This window comes from Humulus lupulus, chromosome 7, assembly GCF_963169125.1.
Source record: "Humulus lupulus chromosome 7, drHumLupu1.1, whole genome shotgun sequence".
NCBI classification, from domain to species: domain Eukaryota; kingdom Viridiplantae; phylum Streptophyta; class Magnoliopsida; order Rosales; family Cannabaceae; genus Humulus; species Humulus lupulus.
In genome coordinates this window covers 204,377,009-204,400,650 of record NC_084799.1, presented here as the reverse complement: position 1 = coordinate 204,400,650, position 23,642 = coordinate 204,377,009, and the positions used below count along the sequence as shown (strand labels likewise).

Genomic DNA, 23,642 nt, shown 5'->3' with positions numbered 1-23,642 from the left:
CGAGAACTCGATCAGCGGTAAGTACTTGTTCCATGATCCTCCGAAATCAAGTACACACGCGCGTAGCATATCCTCTAAAATCTGAATCGTACGCTCGGACTGCCCATCTGTTTGAGGATGGAAAGCTGTACTAAGACTTAACTTAGTACCCATAGCTTGCTGTAAGCTTCTCCAAAATCTTGACGTAAACACCGATCCTCTATCCGACACTATCGTCTTGGGGATTCCATGCAATCGTACAATCTCTTGGATGTAGATGTTTGCATATTGGTCTGCCGTGTATGAAGTCTTAACAGGCAGGAAATGAGCCGACGTGGTTAGTCTATCTATTACTATCCAAGCGGAATCATGCTGCTTATTCGTCTTTGGCAGACCCGTCACGAAGTCCATGGCTATATCGTCCCACTTCCATTCTGGCACGCTAAGTGGTTGCAATAGGCCTGCAGGGCGCTGATGCTTCGCATTCACTTGCTGGCATACCAGACACTTAGATACAAACTCCGCTATCTCCTTCTTCATCCCTGGCCACCAATAGATTGCCTTGATGTCATGAGTCATCTTGGTAGACCCTGGATGAACTGAGTACGGGGTGCTGTGCGCTTCTTCCAGAATCTTTTTCTTAATACTTTGATCATTTGGCACGCATACCCGATCCTTATATCTCAATAAGCCTTGGCTAGATATTGAGAAATCGATATTCTTGCCTTCTTTGACTGCTTCCATATGTGCTGCTAGCGATTCATCATGTCTCTGACCAATTCGTATGTCCTCTAGCAGATTTGATTGGATAGACAAGTTAGCCAGCTTGCCTACAACCACTTCTATTCCGGCACTGATAAGCTCCTGCTGTAGCGGCTTTTCTATTCCGGATAAGGCTGCTAAATTCCCATAGCTTTTCCTACTAAGCGCATCGGCAACTACGTTCGCCTTCCCTGGGTGGTATAGGATTTCACAGTCGTAATCCTTGACTAACTCTAACCACATGCGCTGCCTCATATTGAGCTCCTTCTGAGTAAAGAATTATTTTAAACTTTTGTGGTCTGTATAAATCTCGCACCGTTCTCCGTAAAGATAATGGCGCCATATTTTTAACGCAAAGACCACCGCTGCCAACTCCATATCGCGAGTCAGATAGCGTTGCTCATACTCCTTTAACTGACGTGAGGCATAGGCTATCACCTTGTCGTTTTCCATCAGCATGCATCCCAATCCTAGCTTTGATGCATCACAATAGACAACGAACTTATCGTTGGGTGTCGGTACACTAAGTACTGGTGTTGAGCAAAGCTTATCCTTAAGCAACTGGAAGCTTTCCTCACACTTATCATTCCAGTTAAAATTTTGTTGCTTCCGGGTCAGGTTGGTGAGCGGAGTGGCTATCTTAGAAAAGCTCTCTACAAACTTCCTATAATAACCTGCTAGCCCTAAGAAGCTTCTTACTTCTGACGCGTTCTTTGGTCTAGGCCAATCCTTCACGGCCTCTACCTTTGATGGATCTACTGCAACTCCGTCTTTCGATATGATGTGCCCGAGGAACGCCACTTGCGAAAGCCAAAATTCGCATTTCTTGAACTTGGCGTAGAGTTGATGCTCCTTCAATCGTGTCAAAATCAGCCTCAAATGTTCCTCGTGCTCTACTTCATCCTTGGAGTATATTAAAATGTCGTCGATGAACACAACGACGAATTTATCCAAGTAGTCTTTGAAGACCCTATTCATTAAGTCCATAAACGCGGCTGGTGCGTTAGTAAGACCAAAAGACATAACCAAGAACTCGTAATGTCCATAACGAGTCCTAAAGGCTGTCTTAGGAATATCTTCTCCCTTTACCTTGAGCTGATGATACCCGGAGCGTAAATCGATCTTAGAAAATATAGTCGCACCTCGGAGTTGATCAAACAAATCGTCTATCCGAGGTAGCGGGTACTTGTTCTTGATTGTTACTTTGTTCAGCTCACGATAGTCTATGCACATCCGCATACTCCCATCCTTCTTCTTCACGAATAGTACCGGAGCTCCCCATGGTGAATGGCTTGGCCTAATAAAACCCAAGTCTAGGAGTTCTTGTAGCTGCGTCTTTAACTCCTTGAGTTCCGTAGGTGCCATCCGGTATGGTGCCTTAGAGATAGGCTCGGTGCCTGGTACTAATTCTATCGTGAAGTCTATTTCTCGATTTGGGGGCAATCCTGGCAAGTCATCGGGAAAAACTTCTGGAAATTCTTGTATAACTCGAACATCTCCAACCTTAAGTGATGTCTCCTTTTCCACATTCGAGATGCTGGCTAAGAACGCTTGACATCCTTTCTCCATCATTCGTTGAACTTTGAGAGATGACACTAACGGGGTGCGCAATCCTGAAGCTTGTCCCATGAAGCATCATCTCTGGCCGTCAGGAGTCTCGAACATCACCTTCTTGCGTTTGCAGTCGATTGTTGCGCCATGCCGTGCTAGCCAATCCATGCCTAGTATTACGTCAAAGTCCTTGATCACTAGTTCTATCAGGTCTCCTTCTAGTTCTATGTCCTCAATCTTGATCGGTACGCCTCGTACTATTCGTGATGATAGAACTACTTTGCCCGAAGGCAACTCGGTTACAAACCTAGTTCTAAATCTTTCACTAGGTTTGTCTAGTTTTTCTATCATTCCTAACGAGATATACGAATGAGTGGCACCTGAATCAAATAATACATGACATAACTTATTGAGGATAGAAACCTGACCTGTGACCACCTTGTTGCTAGCATGGGTTCCTCCCTAGGTCAAGACAATGACTTTGGTCTGGAACAATCGTTTATCCCTCTTCTCCTCGCTAACATTCATCTGAATCCTATCTACTTCGATTGCCGTCTCAAGAACGTCGGCATATGTAGTGTTTCCCGGGTTTGCTAACTTAATCTCTAATTCCATCTTTGGTCTAAGTCCTCGAACGAACTTGGTCAACCTCGTAAAGTCAGTTGGAACCAACTCTGGTGCAAACTTGGCTAATCTGTCAAACTGACGAGCATATTCTTTTACCATTAGCGATGACTGCCGAGGTGTAATACTTCTTGTGGAACATCTCCACAAATCTTGTCCATATCATGGTGATGACATCGTTAGTCTGCTGAACTAAGTCCCATCATATTCTGGCATCCTTCTTGAGTAATGGTGAGACGCAGGATATGCGGTCCGCATTGCTGAGATTCATGTGTGTCAGAATCGACTCCACATTCCTTAGCCATTCTTCTGCTTCAAAGGGGTCCGTAGTCCCTTCAAAGTTTGAAGCGTGCTGCTTGCGGAACCTTTCATACACTGGCTCCAGGTGCTGTACTGGATACGGCGCGTAATTCGTCATTGGCCATCCCCCATATGGACCAACTTGTTGGGGTGCTGGGGCCATTTGTTGTGGCTGCATCTGCGGCTGTGGCGGAGGCTGAGGCTGAGATTGAGCCTGTTGGCGTTGTTGCTGCAAAAGTTCCTCGACTTGCTGTCGCAGTCTGGCAATCTCCGCAGTGTTGTCAGCTGGCGGTGCCGGCGCATTGCGGCGAGCAGTAGCACGCACTCCCTTTCGGTGAACTGGAGGGACTTCGTTGGTTGTTGGGACGGCGTTGGAGGCGTTTCCGTTCGTGCGTGCAGATCTTCGGAGCGACATCTTCACAAAAAGTTCTAACAGTCGAGAACATGTTAGAACTTACCCTAATAGGCTCTAAGGCAAAACTTATTCTAAAACAAACATATATCGGACCTATTTATTATGACTTCTTATGAAAAAAATTATATAAGTCTTTATTATTATTTAGAGTGGGTTTCTATACTTAGAAAAACAAGCCATCATTATTTTCCAAGTCTGTTTCTAATCATCCTATATGACTTAATCCTCAGGCTCGAAACTTATCTTTGTTCCAAAGTTAACCATATTGAGGGAGGGCTGGGATCAGTAAAATCGTTCCCACTACTTTGGCCCCCTAACTCTCAATAAGGAAACTTGGTTCATTGATTTGTATCCACCCTCACCGAACTTAGTCATTATTCATTTTTTTTATTACTTATTATGATTGCGAAAATAAAATCAAACTCATACATGATAATAAAATAGCATGTTATTCATTTGGAAAAACAATTTTCACTTATTACAATCATAAAAAAAATAAAACAAACAATAAAAGCTACTAATCTAAAAATCAGGATCTTCTACATCCGATCCATCATCTAGCATATCGTCATCTATCTCCTCATAATCATCATTATCATGAGCATCAAAATGCCCTCTAGGAAAGTTTGTGAGAATTCTATGTTTTTGCTCATTTGTGAACTGAAACTCGAATTTTGCGGTGAACCTAACTAAGAGGAAATAATATCTCATTGCTAATGGTAGTTCATTCTCATCATTCATGTTTTCCCATATTTCTTCTAAGGCTGCTATTACAGGATGGAAATCTTTAAATAGCCTAATTATTAGTACATATTGTTCCGTTGATCTTAACATTATTTGCTTAGCCTCTTGAAGGCCACCTATCTCTTGGTGAAACAAGAGCAATCTTCGAGTGATCCTTTCTAGTGCTCCTACGGTGTTTCTTGGCTCCCTTATTCTTTTTAAGGCCTTAATGGCTCGAATATCTTGGTAGGTTAAAGCTTCGTTCATACTTAACTGAAAACATAAACACTAAAGTTGTTAGCTATACATAAGCAACATAACTAGTAACTTACATACTTACTTGGCGGTCAGATTCGGAGCTTTGAGCGTGTGTATCGAGGAGAACTTCATGCGAAGGAACCGTTGCTCTGATACCAACTGTAATGATCTACTATTCTAGACTTATGGACCATTAACGAAACTATACATACAAATTCTTACTAAAACTTACATTTGCGAAAATACCATAATTTTATTAGAAAACTTATAGAAATAAGAGTTACTTACATAAATACCAAGAAGGATATGGGATCCCATTGTTTGAAAAACAAAACATAGCATGATTTATAAAATAAAGTGATTACATAAAAAGTGCGGAAAATACATATAAAGACCATAAATAAACGACTACATCCTCGAAATCGAACTCTCGACTCCTTGAATCCGTTCATCACCGATACACATTCTCTAAGCGTCCACGAATCTTACCGCCTCTAAAGCTATTTTCCTACACATAAAACAAAAAGGAATGAGCCTAATGCCCAGCAAGGAAAATCTAACACATAGTCATAAACATAAATTTCATAATAAACATAAAGACATATCATAACACTTATTACATACATACTATAATGGCCATTATTACTTGGGGTCCCATAGACTAAACAAGTCATATGCCCATGAGATTAGTGGGGTCCTACTAGCTAAGTAGGTCATATGCCCATAATCTATTTGGGGTCTTGCTAGTCATATGGGTCATATGCCCAAGCCTACAAACATACACATTTCATAACTTATTTCATAGCATAGTACATAAGATAACATAAGCATATAACATATAGATTTGGCGGTGGAGTGAAGTAATTCTCATCAGCAGAGCTCATAGTCCACCTCGTGACTAAAGTATTCAACTCCTCAATGTGAGCCCGCCCATACTCATTTTGTTGCACCATAAAGTCATTATAGTGCTGATTTTGCGCCTGATGCGATTGGATTAAGTATTGATTTTGCTGAATAAGGTAATCCAATCGAGCATGCGTGCGCTGCGTGTGCTCATCAATAGGTCCACTAATTGCCAAATTCGAAGGTGGGTTACTGGGACCTGGTTCATCTGCTTCCTCCTCCTCAGCTTGATCGATGTCCACTGTGTCATCAGCCCGACTGCGCTTATTTTGCTGGCTAGAGGCAGGCGGCGTAAGAGAGGCTGAAGGGAATGCCGTAAACATAGTCTGATTGATTGCCCCCATTGCCCTCCGGACTAGATCGCTTGGGTAGACTGGTACCTCATAAGTGTTGCATAGAGTCGAGAGGAAGGTACCATGGGCGACACCAGCTGTAGTATTGAATCTGCTGATGTTGCGAATGCTATAGCGAATAATGCGGCCCACATCAACTTTCATTTGGGTCATGATAGCATACACTAACAAACATCGCTCTCTATCAATAGAAGACAAATGAGAGGTCGGCAGTAAACGTGAACTCACAAAATAAACCCACGCCTTCGCAATTGGATTTAGCTGCCACATGTACAACTCTTTGGGCTTTCCGTTATGATAGTTGAAGCGTGCACCTTCCACACTCAAAACTGCAACCACAACATCATAGTCTGGCTCCTCAAAATGGGCCAACTGCCAATGTTCATCCTCTTGTGCAGACAATGAGGGGAGGCCCAGTAATTGGTTAAATGCATAAGATGTTGTAGGCACCAATTTACCCCTGATAAAATTGTTCTGTTCTGCATCTAGATATGACAAGTTGGCGAAGAATTCATACATCTGAGAACAGTTGGCTGACCCCACATAGGTCGAGTCACAAAAGACACCCCAGTTACGTCGCACTATTTCAGCTTTGATGAGATCATAGGCAGGGTTTTGTACAACAGTGGCCTCATTAAGCTCAAACCCCCTTTCCTTTACCACCGATCTCTTATAAATCTTTTTAAACAAATCAGCTGCGTCCTTATTGACAAATAAATTCGTGTCATAATCAGCTGGGGCAAGTGGTGTTGGTGGTGGTTGAGTGCGGGATGAGGAGGCTTTCTTTGAGGAGGTACCTCTAGGGGGATTTCTCTTAGGACCCATAGTGTCTTTCAAAACAAGAACAAACTAAACCCCCAAATAGGTTTTCTAGAACTTGAGTATAATTTCCTTTTGGTGTCACCCCCCCAAAACTTACTGATTAACACAATCAACAGCCCAAACACTAATTCCCAGATAAACAATTGACAAACCCCTTAAACGTCTCACAAGAAAAGCATAGAGCAATCCATAATACCACAATGCAAACTATTCTCCAATCAAAAGCACTAGAGTAGGAGACACTTACTTGAATGGCACAAAAGTTCTTCTTTTTGTCTCCTTGGCTGATGGAAGTCTGAAGAATTAGAGAGAAAAAGAGGTTTTGAGTAGGAGAACAAATTCTGAAAGTGATAATGAGTGAGAATGTGGCCAAATTAGGGCTTTTTATCCCAAATTTCGGACTCGGGCCGCGGCATTACTTTGACCATGCCGCGGCCCGCATAAAATCTCAAGTGTATAATGTCGCGGCCCGCCTCGATATTCTGGGAAAACTGGGGTTCAATGCCACGACCCTCCTCATCCATGCCGCGGCCCGCCTCTATACTTCAAAATCTGTGGGCCTCTGGAACCCCCAATGTCGCGGCATCATATGGCTATGCCGCGGCCCTTAAGGATTTTCTATTTTTTGTTATTTTTTTAAAAGTTTTTTTGATTTTTTTCGTTTTTCACGATTCTAAAAGTCCAAAAATAAACCAAATATTCATTGTTTACAAATACAAAAGTAAAATAAATAACAAGTAAAACATAGGGTGCCTCCTACAAGCGCTGTCGTTAACGTCATTTAGCCGGACGTTGAACCCCTCTTCAGAGAGGCTTTAGAAGGAGGACAGACTTCGCTTGATCAAAACTACCACCCAAGTAGGGCTTCAATCTCTGACCATTGACTTAAAGGAATCACCTGAGTTGCCCCGAACTTCTACATAACCATATGGAAAAACTTGAACAACAGTGAATGGCCCTGACCATCTTGATTTCAATTTGCCAGGAAACAGTCGCAGTCTTGAATTGAAAAGAAGTACCTGCTGCCCTGGTTGGAACTCTTTTCTGATTAAGTTCTTGTCATGCCAAGCCTTTGTTCTTTCTTTATAAATCTTGGCATTCTCATAAGCCTCATTTCTGAACTCGTCAAGTTCATTCAGTTGCAACAGCCTTCGTTCACTAGCGGCACTCCAATCAAAATTCAACTTTTTCATAGCCCAGAATGCCCTATGTTCCAATTCAACTGGTAGATGACATGCTTTACCAAACACCAACCTGTAAGGAGACATGCCTATTTGTGTTTTGAATGCAGTTCTGTAAGCCCAAATCGCATCATCTAACTTTTTCGACCAATTTTTCCTTGAACTGTCAACGGTCTTCTCAAGGATGCTTTTGATTTATCTGTTTGAAACTTCAGCTTGCCCATTTGATTGAGGATGGTGAGGCAAAGCTTTTCGGTGATAAACTCCATAACGAGCCAGCAATGCATCCAGTTGCTTATTCACAAAGTGTTTCCCTTCATCACAAATCAGAGCTCGGGGAGTGCCAAATCTAGTAAAAATATGTTTATGAAGAAAATTAAGCACAGTTTTACCGTCATTGGTTCTTGTTGCTGCAGCCTCCACCCATTTGGATACATAATCTACTGCCAATAGAATATATTCATTGTTGTAAGATGGTGGAAAAGGCCCCATGAAATCGATGCCCCACACATCAAACAGTTCCACTTCAAGAATCCCTTGTAAAGGCATTTCATTTCTCCTCGAGATATTACCAGTTCGCTGACATCTATCACAAGCCTTGACAAAAACATTGGCATCCTTGAATAATGAAGGAGGGCCGCGGGATTGAACCCCAGCTTTCCCAGAATATCGAGGCGGGCCGCGGCATAGGTATCAGAGGGTCGCGGCATTATACACTTGAGATTTTATGCGGGTCGCGGCATGGTCAAAGTAATGCCGCGGCCCGAGTCCGAAATTTGGGATAAAAAGCCCTAATTTGGCCACATTCTCACTCATTATCACTTTCAGAATTTGTTCTCCTACTCAAAACCTCTTTTTCTCTCTAATTCTTCAGACTTCCATCAGCCAAGGAGACAAAAAGAAGAACTTTTGTGCCATTCAAGTAAGTGTCTCCTACTCTAGTGCTTTTGATTGGAGAATAATTTGCATTGTGGTATTGTGGATTGCTCTATGCTTTTCTTGTGAGACGTTTAAGGGGTTTGTCAATTGTTTATATGGGAATTAGTGTTTGGGCTGTTGATTGTGTTAATCAGTAAGATTTGGGGGGGTGACACCAAAAGGAAATTATACTCAAGTTCTGGAAAACCTATTTGGGGGTTTAGTTTGTTCTTGTTTTGAAAGACACTATGGGTCCTAAGAGAAATCCCACTAGAGGTACCTCCTCAAAGAAAGCCTCCTCATCCCGCACTCAACCACCACCAACACCACTTGCCCCAGCTGATTATGACACGAATTTATTTGTCAATAAGGACGCAGCTGATTTGTTTAAAAAGATTCATAAGAGATCGGTGGTAAGGGAAAGGAGGTTTGAGCTTAATGAGGCCACTGTTGTACAAAACCCTGCCTATGATCTCATCAAAGCTGAAATAGTGCGACGTAACTGGGGTGTCTTTTGTGACTCGACCTATGTGGGGTCAGCCAACTGTTCTCAGATGTATGAATTCTTCGCCAACTTCTCATATCTAGATGCAGAACAGAACAATTTTATCAGGGGTAAATTGGTGCCTACAACATCTTATGCATTTAACCAATTAATAGGCCTCCCCTCATTGTCTGCACAAGAGGATGAACATTGGCAGTTGGCCCATTTTGAGGAGCCAGACTATGATGCTGTGGTTGCAGTTTTGAGTGTGGAAGGTGCACGCTTCAACTATCATAACGGAAAGCCCAAAGAGTTGTACAGGTGGCAGCTAAATCCAATTGCGAAGGCGTGGGTTTATTTTGTGAGTTAACGTTTACTGCCGACCTCTCATCTGTCTTCTATTGATAGAGAGCGCTTTTGTTGGTGTATGCTATCATGACCCAAATGAAAGTTGATGTGGGCCGCATTATTCGCTATAGCATTCGTAACATCAGCAAATTCAATACTACAGCTGGTGTCGCCCATGGTACCTTCCTCTCGAATCTATGCAACACTTATGAGGTACCAGTCTACCCAAGCGATCTAGTCCGGAGGGCAATGGGGGCAATCAATCAGACTATGTTTACGGCATTCCTTTCAACCTCTCTTACGCCGCCTGCCTCTAGCCAGCAAAATAAGCGCAGCCGGGCTGATGACACAGTGGACATCGATCAAGCTGAGGAGGAGGAAGCAGATGAACCAGGTCCCAGTAACGCACCTTCGAATTTGGCAATTGGTGGACCTATTGATGAGCACACGCAGCGCACGCATGCTCGATTGGATTACCTTATTCAGCAAAATCAATACTTAATCCAATCGCATCAGGCGCAAAATCAGCACTATAATGACTTCATGGTGCAACAAAATGAGTATGGGCGGGCTCACATTGAGGAGTTGAATACTTTAGTCACGAGGTGGACTATGAGCTCTGCTGATGAGAATTACTTCACTCCATCGCCACAGTACACTTCATACCAGTGGCCACCTCCACCACCTCCTCCGCCATACTGATGTGGCGTCAGGTAAGTTATCTTCCCTTGTTCTTTTCTTTATCACATTGAGGACAATGTGCATCTTAAGTTTGGGGGGGAGCTTATTTTGTTTTATTTTTGTTTTCTGCGTTGTTTAGTTTAGTTTTTTTTAGTCTGTTGTGTTGTTTAGTGTAAATGTTTAGCCATCATTCTTGTCTGTTGTTGCTTTGTCTTTGCTCGTGAAAAGGAAATTGAATTCAACTGTGTGCTTGGTTCAATTGTTTTAGAGTTTAATTTAAAAGGTTTGTGGGAAATTTTTAATATGTTTTGAAAAGGCAACATTTTGGATTTTATTATATGTGTTTGACTAGGGTTGGTGGAATGACAATTTGAATTTGATAGAACTTGCATTAGTTGGCCTTTGAGGCGAAATCCTTGATGACATGTGTTTAGAAAAGTGATTTAGGCAATTTTTTTTTTTTTTTAGAAGAAAATTGAAATTGCATTAGTTCATAACAGGGATTCAAGTGATTCAATTAAACATCCTAAACAGAAAATTAGTTCATAGTCATAGTGCTAATCACAACAAAAATTAAAGATAACATCAGGAAGAGAAGAAAAACATGTAAAAATACTCTAAGCTTGAGCCTTCAAAACCAGAACTTCTCCCTCGAATAAACAAGTAATAATAGTGGAAATATATTATCGTTCCGTCAGGGAATTGATCTAATAATTACCAATAGCAAACTTTTATTTCTATTTGACTAACGAGATTTTAATGGCAATTAACAATGAACAATAAACTAAGAAAGCACAATTTAATTAACGAAATTTAATATAAGCGAAAGATTAGAGTATTCTAATTTCATCAACCTTCAATTCTATTCAATCAATAATACAACTAATATGTTTCTTTGATCTATGGTTATAGCAAGTTTACTAATGACAATTCTATTCTCTCTCAAGATATAAAATATTCAGTTTACCTGTGAATTTTCTACATGTCTGTGATAAATTCTACACATAAACCGCATTAAGAACAAAAACCTAATTGCTACACAAACCAATTTGATACTTTCGTTCTAAATTGAAATCTATGTCTATTGTCTAAAGCTATTCCAATTCTCACTTTTCAGATATTGAATTAAAACCAATAATCATGCAACAGATGGCCAATCAATTACAAGCATTAAACATAAGAACAATAGATAACCATAAATTCAAAGATTCATAGAAATTGCATTAAAGACGAATAGAATATCCAGTGACTACATTAAAATACTCTAAATACGAATTTAGTTCATAATATTAAACTTCATCATCCAATCTAAAATTCAAAAACATAAAAATAAACACAAACGAAATAAACGCGGATTCTTCTCTGTTTCTTTCTCTTTGCCGTCAGAATGCCTCCCTCTTATTTTCCTTTTAGATCTTCTTTTTATAAAAATCCAAAAACCTACGAATTTCCATGAAAATTTCCAAAAATACCCTCGTGCCGATATATCGCCCAAGACAGGCGATATATCGCCTGACGAATGTTCTCGATAAAAACGCAAGTTTCTGATGTCGTTTCTGCAAAGCCAAAACTTAGAATTCCTCCTTATGCCGATATATCGCCTGTACCATATTTCCACATATTGGCCAATTTTCGGCTACTAAAACCAACATTTATCCAAATTCTCGAACAAATCAGAATAATAACGACAAACTGCACAAGTTCACCAAACAGATTAAATAGAAACTTTATGTTGAGAAAAACAACCAAATCAATCTGAAAATGTTATCAATAAGCGTATATTTTGTACGCTTATCATCCGTACATACATTTTCTCCCCTTTTCGCAATATTAAAACCTAAGGCTCAAATTTTAAAGAGGCGGGCCGCAGCTCTACATACACTATGCCGTGGCCCGTGTCATAATTTCTGGGCAAAAGATCCTCTCCATGCCGCGGCCCTCTGAAGCCATGTCGCGGCCCGCATCGACGAGTTCTGGGAAAAATGCCCATCTATGTCGCGGCTCTCTCTAGCCATGTCGCGGCCCGAGGATTTCCTTAAAAACATTGCTTCTGTTTCCCACCTAGCCGCGGCTCCACTTTGCTCATGCCATGGCTCTTAAGGGATTTCTCAATTCTTCAAGTTTTCATCCCAAAATTTCACCAACACTTCCAAATTGTGTTGAGAACCATTCTTTATCAAAATATGATGAAAAACTTGGTTATTTCTGCCCTTTCTTTGACATTTTCTTCTATGTGCTCAATTCTTCCTGATATTCACAAAGACAGACAAACAAAGCATAAACCCGCACTAAATGAAATAAAAACAAAATAAAAGACTACTAAAAACATCACCTAAACATGACAAAACTAGACTCAACAAGATTCTATCCTATTTTCCTTACCAAAGTTACCGGGATATGTGGACAGTGTTAGGACTTTGGAACACTCCTAATAATCATTATGAAAGAGAGTGAGTCTAATGAAGAAAAAGAGATGAAAAGGAATGGGAAGACTAAACCATTGAAAAACATACTTACCAAAACTTATGTGCTCAAGAACTTAGATTTCCTAACCAAAATAAAGATTAAGGTTAGAGGCTGAGTAGAAGATTATGAGAACTTAAAAGAACAAATACAGAATTGAACTAGAGTTTTGGGTTACCTTGAAGACTTGTAAGACCAATCTACTCCTCAAACCGAAATACTCTAAAACCTTACTTCCCAAAGTGTTTGATAAGCTTATGATGATCAAGCTTATGATTCCCAAACCCATGTGTTTATACTCTCACACTCACTTAGCACTTGCAGCCTCTGAACTTAGAGCAAAAGATGAATAATGGCTGGGTACTAGGTCCTATTTATAGAGTTTAGGAATGAAATGATCTTGATTTTACTTGAATAAAAATAATAGCTTTTTAGGTGAAAAATATTTGAATAATCGTTCAGCAGAGGCTGAAGACTCGTTCAAAAAGATACTGGACTTATCAAGAGGTTGAATGGCTGAATGGAAAATGAATTCAAAACATTTCAAAATACACTGAAGGAGGCGATATATCGCCCCTTGTAGGCGATATATCGCCTGAGCCAGTATGCCCGAGGCTGTCGTGCATCGTCTCGTGTTTTCCGTATCTACGTGCTCCGATATATCGCCCCCTATAGCTGCGATATATCGGCACACGCTGATTAATTAAACACGAAATTACATATTTTTAGCTAAGTTTGAATGGAGTAAACAGCCTTGACTAAGCCCTCAACGTATTCAAAGCTGCTGACTGACCTTATAGCATTCAAACTTTACTCCTTATTAAATTTAATCCTCAAAATACTTAATTCTTAATCATCCATTCATAACATGTGCTTAAAATCCTATTGGTCCTCATCTAAACCTTATAGTATAATAAATATTATCCTTAATATCAGTCATATAATCAAACCTTAGGTTAACATTAATATTATTAAACTATAGGTTAAACTTAGAAAATCTATAAGTACTACTATGAGTGTCCAAATAATTCCCGGTCTGAACCAAAAATCCACAGTTACAAAGATAATACTATACATACTATAATACTACTAAATAATTAGCTAAGTAAAGTTCTTGGACTCTACAAAAACCAATCCTTGAACTAAAACTTAGCCTCTAAGACATCAATCCTCACTAATCCGGGTAGTAGGAATGATCCCGAGGTCTAAAACCATGTTCTCGGTGCTAAATACGCAAACGGGCTCAAAAGCCTGCCTGAGCCGCGGCCCTGGAACCTTGAGCCGCGGCCCCCAACCTACTCTGAAGCAAGGGTCGCGGCGCCCAGCAGGAACAAATTCCTGCACCAGCTTCATCGAGCAAGGGCCGCGGCGCCCAAGAACAAGGCCGCGGCCCAACTTTGGGGCAGCCATTTTCCTTCTTTTTTAACCTTTTAAAATCTTCCAAAAACATGTCTAAACATTCCCAAATCATCAAATCAAAGTTCCCAAACTCCCCAATGGTCCAAGACCACCAAAACCTGAGCCTCAAACGAACTAAAAACTCAACGATTCACAAAATCCAATTCAAGCTTAAAAACTTTTAAAAACTTAAAATTTAAACTTGAATTACCTGCGATTGAGTTATTTCCAACTAAATCCTCCGGTTAATAAGCTTCTAATTCTCCTTAGGATTGCTATGCCTTGATCCTCGCTTGATTCCAAGTCCTAGAACTCAAGTTATCTTTGAAAACGCGATCGGGAGACGAAAAGGGAACTTTTAGGGAGAGAGAACGTACAGAATGTTCTTTTTATTTTCTTAAAAGGTTACTTCAAGCTTAAGTAGCTTCCAATAAAACCTAATGCTCGGGGTCCCGAAAACACCCCCGGGGACATTATAGTCAAAACTTCCAGAATTTCCTCCTGATCTTACTAACTCTCAATTTATCACCAATTATTAATTCCCATTACCCAATAACCCGGTAATGCTCTAAATACCCCTTGACTTACTCCAAGTCCAGCTTAAATCCCGTTGTGACTTTCCCACTAGCTTACCTCCTAGGACCGTCTTGTACTGGGTAACCCTGGCATAACCAAATAATAACAAAGTACCACGCCCATTTCACATATATGCCAAAAATGCCCGAAATGGCCAAAATATGAAAATCGTCCAATTAATCACAAATGGGTTCACATGCATATTTAATACACCTAAACATGCATATTATCATTAAATAGCATAATAAATCAATTATGGCCCTCCCGGCCTCCTAATCAAGGTCCTAAACGATATTAGGAAACTTGGGGCATTACAACAAGAAAGAAAGCATAGCTTAAGTATGTATTGAGAGGGGTCCTACCCTCCGAGCTAAAGGAGGCTCTGGGTCCGGATCCGCCTTGGGACTGGACTCTTCTACGTACTGCCTAAGACATGGAGCTACTACACCTCCAGGAGGGAGGGTCACGATCTAAGATTGGTCTCATACTCCTCAAAAAAGGCCGACCTAAAGGCCAGGGTGTTATCTACTACTACGGTCCCCCTAGGGCGGCTCATGTCATAACACAGTACGAGCTGGTCAACGCATTGGAGTAGGGTGGTATCGCGGTCTGGGTCGTTTTGGTGGCGATGAACGGGTTGGCTGGGGTTAAACCTAGCAAGCCATAGGTCTGCAGTGGCCCTGTCTATGTCCCTAAATAAATAAGGGTTACCTTGGCCGGAGGGGCTGGCTGCTGCCCCGGACTGGGTCCTCTCTGCATTGGCTTCCTGGGCGGCCTCCAGAGCCCGCTTCCGGCGCACGAGGGGCACCTCGTCCTCCTCGTCCTCATCCTCATCTTTGGCCTCCTCCTCGGGGATGGGCGCCATCTCGCGAGCAGCGGGGATGGTCCGCAGTCTCCTCAAGGCTAGAGTTTGGTCCGGGGAAATTAACTTGCACGCCAGCATCGTCTCGTCAGACATGAGCTGGCGGTAATCCTTTTCACTTGGGGGGAGCCCCGCCAAGGTTTCGTATTGACCCCCAAGGGTCACTGACTTAGTCGTCCTCGCGAAAATAGCTGCATGATAGTTTCTAAGTCAGGAACGAATAAGAAGAAGCTAATCAGCAACCAAATTACGAGCTGAAGATAGAAGGAACTTACAAGGACGGTTGAAGTAATGGTATTCGCAGTTGCGAAACCCCTTTGACATGAAGAATTGATCCTTAAAGTCATTGGGGTGGTTGGGCAGCTCGATGACCGCAGCTGAATTGGGAAAACGGGTCAGGTAGTAGAACCCGTCACCTTGCCCTCGTTGCTCCGGGCTGGTTTTGAGGCAAAAGAAGTAAAGGATGTCCGCCGGCGTGGGGACCTCCCATTCCTGCTTCAGGAATAAATACTTCAACCCCGTTAACAGACGGTAGGAGTTAGGGGGGAGCTGGAAGGGAGCCAGCTTCACGTAATTTAAAAAATCCGCGAAGTACTGGTCCAGCGGAAGGAAGGCCCCAGCCTTGAGATGCTCATCGCTCCAGGCGGCTTACTCCTCGTCAAGCTGCGCGCAGCTCCGCTCGTCCTCAACGAGAGGTCGGGCGTCCAGGGCGCCGCTCCCTATCTCAATATTATGGGAAAGCATAATTTTATTAACTTTCCCTTGGGTGGTGACCTTCGAGGCGATCCTCTCGGCCTCAAAAAGGCGTCGGGCCCCACCTCGACCTCCTTCTCCACGGTGGGACCAAAGTTGGGGATCAGGGAGTCTGTGGCCACCTCTTTCCCCTTACTGGTTTGCTGGGAAGACGAGCTGCCAGCACTTTTCTTGGGTGCACTCTTCTTGGGTCCCATCTAGTCGCCTAACGAACAAAGAAGAAAATTTAGAAAGGGCGACCTAAGCATAAGAAAGAATCTAGCGCGAAGGATTTCCTTTACACGGGCTGAGGTAATCTCAGCCTGCGGCGAGTGAGACTACATGGTTCTATGAACACGCGCCTGTGCTCCCAATGGGTCCCCGATTACTCGGAATCCATGTGTTAGGAGGGTCAAAATAAAGGTTTGCCTTGGAAGGAAAGTTTTGATAGGCAAAACTGCCTGTGAAGCGTGTCCCCTAAGCTACCTGGTTTTTGCACCCTAAAAACTGGTTGTTCCAAACAGGCATAAAAAAAAAAATTTACCCAGAAAATCACCCCATAGTTGTATCCTATGAGTCATGCTTCTAAGCACTTTTTCTTACGGTCGATACCCCTAGGATAAAAACCCTACGCATAAAATTTCAGCAAAAGACAAGCAACCTACTACATGCGGCTAAAGAGAAAGTTTACCTAAGCAAGAGAAAGGGAAAACATTTGAAGCATGCAACGAATGGAGGACTTACATAAATTCTTTGCTGTATAAAGACCGAAAGGAGCGTCTGGGTTGAAGTCCTGTTGGAATTGCTGGAACCGGAGTCACGAAAGAGCCCTCGTATCTGAACCTCTGGAACATTGGGAATAATGACCGGAAGAAAGAAAGGGTTTTGAGACTGAGAAGAAAGAAGAAGATGAGAAAATTTTCAAATAAAAAGGTGGCTCATGCGAAGGGTGGCCAACCTTATATATACGTAAAAGGCCAAAGGATGAGGGCCATTCGATTGTCTTGATGTAGGATACGAGGATCACTACTCGAAAGACGAAACGACGGCCGAAGATAGGTTAGGCCATTTAATGCGGTTCTCCAAAGACGGACCGTCGCCAACCACGATGCTCCACGTGTCCGATACCAGCGTAATGGGCGGAATATGAAGAGTCCACAAAGAAGCTTAAAAGCCCCCATTGTGGCCCCAGGTCGTGTGCCACGAGCAGGGGCTTGGGGGGCAAATGTACGCCCTAAATATCCACAGGTTATTAGCGAGCTGGAATATGGCATAATTCTATCAGCCATGTGGAAGCCACCTACCTGGAGCTGCTGTTACAAATCTCTATCTCTTTAGCTCGAGATAACCAAAGGTTCATTGAGTACTAAGGCATCGGGTCAGCAGTGTGGACACCACGAGCTGAAGCTACATCAAGTTCAAGGTACGAGCTTGAGTTGACACCTCTGACCTTTTGTTTAAAGTCAACCACGCAATGTAAACGTGCATATATCAGACATCACGTGTCTACTCCATCCCTGAATTCTCGGACACGCAGCATAAACGTGCGTGTTCAGGCACCCATGACTGGGTTGGGCCATGCGGCCCATTATCCCCCTTACCTATTGATTAGACCACACTTCATTGTCAGGTTTTAGGAATTAATCATGAATGTCACAGAAGTGACATGATGGGTAAGATGGTCACGGGATGACCTCCATTGCCAACACCCAGGTGCCTTCTCCCTATAAATATGGAGACCTTGGGAGTTGCAAAGGGTTAGCCTCTAATTTATAAAGAAATACCCTGTAAAGAATATCAGAGATATATCAATAATATTGGCTAGTGGACTAGAATGATTTTAACCTTTGAACCACCTAAAAAACTATTCGAGCTATAATTTTCCTTTGAGATCATTCATCTATTACGGTTCATTATTTAGCACTTGTTATCCCCATTTCTTGCATGGGCTCGGTGCCTTCGTCTTGGCCCACTGTTAGGGGGCCAGCTCAGCACGTGGGCCCGGCCCAAGGTCTCTTGGTATGGAGAGTGCCCAAGAGGAAGGGTATGGATCGGGGACTCAAGACTGGGCCCATTGGAGGGGTCCGGGATGTCCCTCCGGGTCCGTCCTCAGCGAGGATAGTCCGGGCGGCGTGCAGAGCATTCCAACCACTGCGGCCTACGCGTCCCTGTCCCGGACCACTGACGCGGTCCGGGCCGATGGTAAACGAAGCGGGACAAAGGTAAATGGACCCGGATCATCTCACCCCTGGTTGAAGGGGCCAGGACTCCAGGACCCTAACGCCGCCTCGCTCCACGTGGGCGTTGTCCCCCACTTTTCACCTACAGAAAAGGTCATCTCGGGATTGCACGCCAATGTGTCAGGTCTGCGCAGCCAAGTACTCTAACTGGTCTTGTCTCCTGAATCTGCCTCGTGACTCGAAGTGGCCAGGCCAAAAGCGTCGTTTTGTCGAGCGAGATATAGCTCTAAGGTCAACCTGTTGGGCCTTAGCTGGTTTGGATTTATGTATTTTGTACCTTTTTGTATTGGGCCTCCACTAGAAAGGCCCCTTGTATCCATTTCTCCGATGGACCCGGATCGGACCTGGTCCAGACCCGATATTCCCATCAGCTTATAAATATAAGCTACAGAGCACTGTAAACAGGGTCTCCTTTCAGAAAAAAGAGAGGAACTCTGTCAAAATATAAAACTCCATTGTAAAAGCTTCTTCAAGCTCTAATAACATAGACTCGTGGACTAAGGCTAGTTAACACCCCAACCACGTAAAAATCCCGTGTTGATTTTCTGCTTTCATTATTATCATCAATAAACATTACTTATCGATAGAGTTGCCGAAAATCTCGGTTAACAGCACTAATCCCTCTCCTTATTCATATAATTATCTGTTGCCGAAAAACTGCGCCAACATCTTGAGATGAGTAACTTTCTGCCATAAGAGGGGTAACCAGTTACCTAAGAGGGGTGGTGAGTTAATTATATTAAATATGAAAAGAAACATCAAATTTGAAGGAAAAAAATAGAAGAACACTTCATTAAAAAAGAAAAAAGAAGTAACTATGATTTTAGTAACATAAGTAACTAGTTACCATAAAGAAACCATAAATATACACACACCAGAACGTGAAAGTAACAAATCACCCTCATAAATATACACACAAAGAATGTGAGGTAACCAGTTACCCATTCATGTTTTCATATTTTTATTAGTTTTCTTTCCAAATTTTGGTATTATTATAAGTGTTACAGTAAAAAGAAAATGTTGAAAAAATTGATTAGAATTTTCTTTATATATCGTGGAAAAAACTATAAAAAAAAATTACAATAATAAAATATAATAAATAAAAAAATAGTAGAATAATTATGTAATGCTAAAATACATGTATGAAAAAAAAGAAAAAAAAAGAAATAGAATGAGAAAAGAATAAGTACAAAAATGAAAAAAAAAATATGAAAAAAAAAACAAAAGAAATGATGAATGAAAAAAATAGATGAATAAATAAGAATGAAAAGAAGAAGAAAAAGAAAAATAATTGAAAAATGAATAGAAAAAAAATATGAATGAAAAAATTGGTAGAAAAAAAAGAAAAAAAAATGGAAGAAGAAAAAAAAGTTCATATGTGTGAAAAAAGAAAAAAAATGGAAAGAGAAAATAATAAATACAAAAATAAAGAAAAAATATGAAGAAAAAAAACAATACAATACAAATGAAAGAAAAAAAATAGATAAATGAAAAAAAAAAAGAATAATGAAAAAATTGAAAGAAAAAAAGATGAAGGAAAAAATTGGTAGAAAAAAAAAAAAGGGAAAAAACAAGAAAAAATAATAAAAAATGATGGAAAAAAATAAAAATAAAATAAAATTATCTTCAAAATCAAAGAAAACATAACTATGATAAAAAAATGTGACATTTTCATATTTTAGTTAGCTATTAATTGTATTTTCATACTTTAACTTTTTCTTTAATAAATTTCTCATACAGATTCAGAAATGTATAACTCCTGTATAAAAGTCATATTTTTTAAAAATTCCTAAAAGTTTCTCTTTAAAAAAAAGAAATCCAATGGGCTGGGCTAGTTGGGGCTCTTGGGTTGGGCCAAACTCTCTAAATTAGGGCTTCTGAGATTTCTTAGGGTTTATCGAAAGCACCTCTAGAAAAGGTGGAGTCATTGCTCACAGCGGCAGTTTCATCTGGATCCGAAGAAGGTAGAGTCGAGCAGGTAGCGTTTCTTTTCTTCAAAATTCTCCAGGAAAATCTTCAAATTTTCTTTCTGGTTATATTGAAAAGCCTAACATTGCAATTCTTTGATCTAGTATTAATTCTATGTGCATGGATCAAGGAATCTATCCTTAGGCGATAGTAACGCCGAAGTACATACATCCAATTCTGTATGTATTTTCCACCTTTAGCTCCGATTTTCCATGTCTTTCTTTACCAGGAATTGTTCGGTGACAAGGTTGATACAGTTTTGATTTTGATTATGATTTTCTAGGGTTAGGGTTTATGATGTTTGGAGTGATGAAAAAAATCATTCGGATTCCCAATGATCAATTTTCTATTATGATATTCCAACCAGCTACTTCTGACCTTTCATCATAACCATTCTTAATCTCATTTTTTAATATATATATATGATTTTATTTTACATAAGAAAAAATAGAAGAAAAGGCCAGTGATGTATCAAAATATTTGCTACTCTTGATGGGTTTTCACCTATTTGATGATGGTTTTCCACCAAGATCTCTGAGGCCTTTTTTTTTTAGTTCTAACATTGTTTATGGTGAAGTTTTTCTGTTAAGTTTTTAAACTCAGTTTATAGAGAATTTAGAGTGGAAATGAATTGTAATGCAAAATTGATGAATTGACTTAATTTATTGATTGAATCGTACTATTCAACTTTATATTTATTAAATTAGGTTTTGTAATGGATTATTAGGGTTTATCATGTGATGAAATTTGGAATAATCTTAGGACACCTTCCTACACAGTTTGCCAAAGCTGTGGATGAGAACAAAAATCCATTCTGATGATATGTCTGAAATTATTATTGTTTATGTTTTGATTCATGAACTGTATTTACTGTTAATGTTGAAAATGATTTTAAGTTTCAAATGATGATTATGGATGTCATTTTCTCACGACGGTCGTCTGAGATTTTTCAACATTATATTTTTCAATTTTATATTTTGAAGGTATATGTTTTTCGTTTCTGTAGAGGCATATCATGTGATGAAATTTGGAATAATCTTAGGACACCTTCCTACACAGTTTGCCAAAGCTGTGGATGAGAACAAAAATCCATTCTGATGATGATGTGTCTGAAATTATTATTGCAAATTGTTATGTTTTGATTCATGAACTGTGTTTACTGTTAATGTTGAAAATGATTTGAAGTATGATACTGAAGTTTCAAATGATGATTATGGATGTCATTTTCTCACGACGGTCGTCTGAGATTTTTCAGTGATGATAAACATCCTATTGTTCTGATGAGCCTTCAACCCTCATTCATTGTACATAGACCACACCAGAGTTAGGAATAGGAGATAATGGAGAGCATTGTAGTTTTGTATTGGCAATTCCGCCTAGACTGTGTCCTATCATGCTTGAAGAATATCAGCTTTGATTGTTTTCTTTATATAAATTAATAATCCTTTGATCTCCTACCGTGCTATGAAGATACTCGTGAAGAACGATCATATGACACAAATATAGCAAATATCATTTCGAGGGATGAGTATTGTGTGACAGTTAGAATCCCGCAATGGTTCAAGAAGTTGCAATGATGCATTTTATTTTTGGAGTATATTTGCTGATCAAGGAATTAGAATGGTGAAAAGGTATACTTAACAATGAGTTATGCGGGTCTCACATGAAAGGAAATAGGTTGGCATTGTTAGGACGAAGGGATGGGCGTAAAAAGCTAGTATCGAACTCGTCCGATTGTATGGCAGATTTAGATGGGTTCAAGTTTCGGGTATTGTTGGCTGGTGTTATCGGGTTTTGGGAATCTTGGGCCTACAGTGGGCCTTGGGGCGAAATGTAAAAAATATCATCTTTTAAATATAATTTCACCACTTTTTTAGCGGGAAAACTTCAAAAATTCCCAGTTTTAGAATTAGTTAACTAAAAATAGCTACTAATAATAATATTTAGTTGAATATTATTAATTTTTTTAAATACATTTTTCATATTATTCTTAAAACACTATTAAAGTTCAATGTAAAAATCTCAATCTTTGTATCTGTCGTGTAATTTTTTTTTTTTTTTAAATAATATTCCATTGTCAGCTTCACTGGACCACCACTCCTCCACCTTTATTATCAGCACTACGCCTCCCCAAAGCATCACCACCATCGTTCCTTTCTGCCACTGCCACCATTATCATGGTGAGTTGCATTTTTTTTTCTACTTCCCAATATTTTTTCAAGTATATATATTTGGATTATATATATATATTTATAAATGAATATAACAATTTATATGTTCTTGAAGGGTAGAATCATTAATATTTTTGGTATTAATCTAAGAATTTTAAAATAGGGGTAAAAATTAAAGAGGTTAACTTAAATTGGGTACTAGGTATAATTTTTACTTTTTTTTTTTTTAAGTTAAAAAATAGGATCTTGGCCTTTTATTTGAGTTAAAATTCAAATTAGAGTTATTGGGCTCGTTAGATTAAAATTTTCAATTGAAGTTGTTGGACCTCTAGTGCTAGTTATTTTGGGTATTAGAATATTTTTTTTGTTTTAAAAAATATCATTTTTTTTACAATATGGAGTATTTTGGGTATTTTTGTTGGTAAATGGAAATAAAAGAACTCAAACTAACTTACAATGTTACTCAGGCTTCATCTATGGACAAGAGACTAGATACATGATTGAGGAAATGAAATGAGAGTAATACCATTCGGATGGACAAGAGGCTAACGAGATGGACACCTAAGCCTAGAGCTCTTCTGCATCTTACGGGAATTAGCCTGATCGAAAAATGACTTTTCACCGTCTTCTCTTTCCATTTTCGCCATTACAAATACTGCAATGTAAATAGTAAAAAGGGTTAGAGACTGTTCATCTCTTCGAAAGCATTTACTCAATGTGATCAAACTTCCAACTAACTCAAGAACAGTGAAGTTACTAAGTGAAATATTGACTAAGTGGATGTAGGTCTTATGAATGACCGAACCACGATAAATCTATGCTCTTACATTTATACTACATTTCTTACTTAGTCTTTAGTTTTTTGTTCACAACAAATATTCTCGTTATTTATTACTCTATGTGGTTCATGAAAAAACAAGTCAACATATG

General features: G+C 40.1%; 1 long non-coding RNA gene and 5 other non-coding genes across 6 annotated transcripts; all 6 read left to right on the top strand.

Annotated features, from left to right (window-relative positions):
- Positions 1 to 8,766: 8,766 nt before the first annotated feature.
- LOC133789164 (uncharacterized) lies at positions 8,767 to 22,417 on the top strand. The gene is made up of 2 exons (XR_009873505.1): positions 8,767 to 20,551; positions 20,646 to 22,417. It is a non-coding gene; the product is annotated as an uncharacterized LOC133789164 (long non-coding RNA).
- Positions 20,842 to 20,923, top strand: LOC133792900 (small nucleolar RNA R12). The gene has a single exon (XR_009874370.1). It is a non-coding gene; the product is annotated as a small nucleolar RNA R12 (small nucleolar RNA).
- On the top strand, positions 21,000 to 21,083 carry LOC133792946 (small nucleolar RNA SNORD24). Its single transcript, XR_009874406.1, has one exon. It is a non-coding gene; the product is annotated as a small nucleolar RNA SNORD24 (small nucleolar RNA).
- LOC133792912 (small nucleolar RNA snoR31/Z110/Z27) lies at positions 21,271 to 21,366 on the top strand. The gene has a single exon (XR_009874379.1). It is a non-coding gene; the product is annotated as a small nucleolar RNA snoR31/Z110/Z27 (small nucleolar RNA).
- Positions 21,437 to 21,527, top strand: LOC133792908 (small nucleolar RNA Z161/Z228). The gene has a single exon (XR_009874376.1). It is a non-coding gene; the product is annotated as a small nucleolar RNA Z161/Z228 (small nucleolar RNA).
- LOC133792907 (small nucleolar RNA Z161/Z228) lies at positions 21,739 to 21,827 on the top strand. The gene has a single exon (XR_009874375.1). It is a non-coding gene; the product is annotated as a small nucleolar RNA Z161/Z228 (small nucleolar RNA).
- Positions 22,418 to 23,642: the final 1,225 nt, after the last annotated feature.